This window comes from Mustela lutreola, chromosome 9 (genome assembly GCF_030435805.1).
Source record: "Mustela lutreola isolate mMusLut2 chromosome 9, mMusLut2.pri, whole genome shotgun sequence".
Taxonomy (NCBI): Eukaryota; Metazoa; Chordata; class Mammalia; order Carnivora; family Mustelidae; genus Mustela; species Mustela lutreola.
Genome location: NC_081298.1, coordinates 70476833 through 70481774, shown reverse-complemented (window position 1 = coordinate 70481774; position 4942 = coordinate 70476833).

Below are 4942 nucleotides of genomic sequence, written 5' to 3'. Positions count from 1 at the left end.
CAAAATCTACCCAAGGAGATCCACACCAATATACATAATAATTAAAATGGTGAGGGTTGATGGAAGGGGGTAGATGAGGGATGGGCTAGATGGATGATGAGAGCACTGGTTATGATGAACACTGGGTATCATAAGTGATGAATCACTGAATTCTACCCTGAAACCAACATTGCATTGTATGATAACTTACAAGAATTTAAATAAAAATGTGAAAATACAAAAATAGAAAAGTAGTGATAGAGAATCTTTAAAGCACTAAAAGAAAACAGTTACACACAATCATAAAGCAATCAGCTCATTATTCAACACAAACTACAACCAGAAGAGAGCAACATGATATATTCAAAGTACTGAAAGGAAAAAACCTGCAACCAAGGAATACAGTACCAGCAAGGCTATCATTCAGAATAGAAGAGAGAACATTCCCCATACAAATGTAGGAGTTTACTAAGTTAAAGGAATAAAAAAAAATTAAAGGAGTTCATCACCATTAAACCAGCCTTATAATAAATGTTAAAGGGAATTCTTTGGGTGGAAAGAAAAAGCTGTAATCAGGAGTAAAAAAATATGAAAGTAAAAGTTTTCATAGGTAAATGCAAACATAATAAAAGCAGCAGATTAGCTGCTTATAAAACCAATACAGAGGTCAAAACACAAAAGCAGTAAAATCAGTTATATCTATAAAATCAGTCAAGGGAGTCACAAAATAATGGATGTAAAGTATGAATATACAAAAAATGTGGACCAGAGGAGTAAAAAGTAGTGCTTTTAGAACAGATTCAAACTTAAGCAAACATCAACTTCATATACACTGCTATATGGGTAAGATAATATATATGAACCTAAAGGTAATCACAAATCAAAAACCTGTGATACCCAAAATATAAAGTAAAAGGAATCCAAGCATAACATTAAAGAAGCCATTAAAACACAAGGAATAAAGAGAAAAAAGGAACAAAGAAGAACTATGAAAACAATTGTAAAACAAGTAACAAAAAGTCAATACACAACTGTCAATGATTACTTTGAATATAAAGTCCTAAATGTTCCAATCAAAAGACATAGGGTGAAGATGGTGGAGGAGTAGGAGACCTAGATATCATCAGGTCCCAAGAGTTCAGCTAGATAGTTATCAAACCATTCTGAACACTTACTCAAGAGGATATTGAAGAGAAGAGCAGCAATTCTAGGAACAGAAAAGCGATCACTTTCTGGAACATAGGACATGCGGAGAAGTGAATCTGAGGTGATACACGGGAAGAGAGATGGTGGGGGGTGGGGGGAAGGGTCAGTTCCCAGCAAGCGGTAGAGCAGTGGAGCACAAAATAGGAACTTTTAGAAGTCTGCTCCGCTGAGGGATGTCACTCCAGAGGCTAAGCAGGGGGTGGAGCCCTCATGGGAGCAGTGCGGTCTCAGGACTCACAGGGACACAGAAAGATGAGTGGTTCCTGATTGTGGCAGAGCCCCCCAGGTATCAGAGCAGGAAGCTGGCTGCAGAGATGGAGCTGAGGAGTGGGCTTTCAGCTTAGGGTTGCCTTAAACCATGATCTGAGGCATAATTAGGCCACTGCTCTTCAAGCAGGGACCCCTACAAGAGGCAGATCTGTGGAGACCTCCCCCTTCCTCCTCCAGGAGGAGCAGTATGGGAGCATGCTGCAGGAATCTGCTAGGTTTGGAGACTCCAAGTGCAACTGTGCGCCAAGGATAGAAACACTCTGTCACGGGCTGGGTGAGCTCAGAGTGTGGCCAGAGACCAGGGAGATGGGAGGGAGTAACTGCTTTTCTCTGAGGGTACCTTGAGGAATGTGGTCCCTAGCTCTTGGCTGCTATGGGGCCAGAGATTGGGAGGCTGCCATCTTTATTCTTGTCCTCCAAATCTGTATGGAAATCATTCAGGGAACAAAAACTACCAAAAACAAACCAGAGTAGCTTACTAAGCCTGGCCCCTGGCAAGGACAGTGCAATTCTGCCTCTGGCAAAGACATCTGAGAATCACTGCAACAGGCCCCTCCCCCAGAAGATCAACAACAACATCCAGCCAAGGCCAAGTTCACTGATCAATGAGAACTACAAAAATTCAGAAACACAGAAATACAGCACATAGAATTCATGACTTTTCCCCATGATCCTTTAGTCTTTCAAAGTTAAATTTTTAAAATTTTTCTCTTATTCTATTTCTTTAATTTTTCCTCTTTCCTATTTTAACTTTTTTAACTATTTTATCTTATCAATACTTGTAAAAATCCTTTTTCAAGGTTTTTCAATTTTTTCAATTTTCATTGATATTGTCATATTCTTTTTTTTTTCCCTTCATTGTATTTAACCTTATTTTTTATTTACATATAAGTTTTTCTTTATTTAAAATTTTGGGATACAGTTTGTTCTAATAGATCAAAATATACCCTAAATCTAGTGCAAGCTTTGTTCTAGTCCCCTTTCTGATCACATTCCTTCCTTTTCCCCCCTTTTTTCAACCAACTTATCAATTCCTTCTTTAGAATCTTTTAAAATTTTCATCTTTACAGTGATGTTCCATCTCTTCATTGTGTTTACCATTGTTTTTGTATGTATATAAGCTTTCTTTCTTTAAAATTTTGAGAGGCACTTTCTTCTAAGAGAGCAAAATACACCCAAAATCAAGTGTGTGGCCCTGTTCTATTCACCAGTCTGATATATTAGATAATTAGATAATAAATTATTAATTAGATTAAATTTAATTAAATAGTAAATAGATAATTAGATAATAAATACATATTCTTTTCTCCTTTCTTCTCCCCCCAGTTTCAGGTTTCTTCCCATTTACTTACTGTATATTTTTCTGGGGCCATTGTTACCCTTTTAGTATTTTATTCTATCATTCATCTATTCTTCTCTGGATAAAATGACAAGGGGAAAAACTAACCTAAAAAAAAGAACAAGAGGCAGTACCAATGGCTAGGGACCTAATCAATACAGACATTAGTAAGATGTCAAAACTAGAGTTCAGAATGATGATTATCAAGGTGCTAGCTGTGCTTGAAGAAAGCATGGAAGATACTAGGGAATCCCTTCCTGGATAAGTAAAATCCCTTTCTGGAGAAATAAAAGAACTAAAATCTAACTAAGTCGAAATAAAAAAAAAAAAAAAACTATTAATGAGGTACAATAAAAAATGGAGGATTTTACTGCTAGGATAAATGAGGCAGAAGAGAGAACTAGTGATATAGAAGACCAAATGACAGAGAATAAAGATGCTGAGAAAAGGAGAGATAAACAACTACTGGACCACAAGGGGAGAATGAGAGATAAGTGATACCATAAGATGAAATAATATTAGAATAATTGGGATCCCAGAAGAAGAAGGGGAGGCAGAAGGTATATTGGAGTAAATTATAGCAGAGAATTTCCTTAACTTGGCAAAGGGGACAAGCATCAAAATCCAGGAGGCACAGAGAACCTCCCCTCAAAAATCAGTAAAAATAGGACAACACTCCATCATCTAATAGCAAAACTTATTTTACTATTAGATGTTTCACTGACAAAGAGAAAATCCTGAAAGCAGCTCAGGACAAGAGGTCTGTAACATACAATCGTAGAAATATTAGATTGGCCGGAGACCTGGCCAATCAGAGACCTGGCAGGCTAGAAAGAACTGGCATGATATATTCAGAGCACTAAATGAGAAAAATATGCAGCCAAGAATACTACATCCAGCTAGGCTGTCAATGAAAATAGTAGAAGAGATAAAAAGGTTCCAGGACAAACAAAAACCAAATGAATTTGCAAACACCCAACCAGCCCTACAGGAAATATTGGAAGGGGTCCTCTAAGCAAAGAGAGAGCCTAAAAGTAACATAGACAAGAAATGAACTGAGACAAAATACAGTAACAGTCACCTTACAGGCAATACAATGGCACAAAATTCATATCTTTCAATAGTTACTCTGAATGTAAACAGGCTAAATGTCCCAATCAAAAGACACAGGGTACCAGAATGGATTTAAAAAAAAAAAAAAAAAAAAAAAAAACAAGACTCGGAGAAAGTTTCATTCACTTCTGGAGCATTAGGAATAACATGGAGGACATTAGGAAAAGGAAAGGATAAGTGAATTAGGGGAAATCAGGGGGAGGCAAACCATGAGAAACTATGGACTCTGAGAAACAAACTGATGGTTTTGGAGGGGATGGAGGTGTGGTGTTGGTGAGCCTGGTGGTTGATATTAGTCACGTATTGCATGGAGCACTGGGTGTGGTGTATAAACAATGAATCTTGGAACACTGAAAAATAAAATTAAATTAAAAAATAAATAAGACTCATCAATATGCTGTCTGCTATAAAGTTATTTTGGACCCAAAGACACCTCCAGATTTAAAGTGAGGGAGTGGAAACCAATTTACCATGTTAATAGACATCAAAAGAAAGCTGGGGTGGCAATCTTTATATTAGATATATTAATTCTAAGCCAAAAACTATAATAAGAAATGAGGAAGGACACTATATCATACTTGAAGAGTCTGTCCAACAGGAAGAGCTAACAATTTTAAATATCTATGCCCCTAACAAGGGAGCAGCCAATTATATAAACCAACTAATAACAAAATCAATAAAACATATCAACAATAATGTAATAATAGTAGGGGACTTTAACAACTCCCTCACTGAAATGGACAGATTATCTAAGCAAAAGATCAACAAGGAAATAAATGCTTTAAATGACACACTGGACCAGATGAACATCACAGATATATCCAGAACATTCCATCCCAAAGCAACAGAACACACATTTTTCTCTAGTGCACATGGAACATTCTCCAGAATAGATCATATCCTGGGTCACAAATCAGGTCTCAACTGATACCAAAAAATTGGGATCATTCCCTGCATATTTTCAGACCACAAAGCTCCAAAGCTACAACTCAATCACAAGAAGAAAGTTGGAAAGAATTTAAATACATGGAGGCT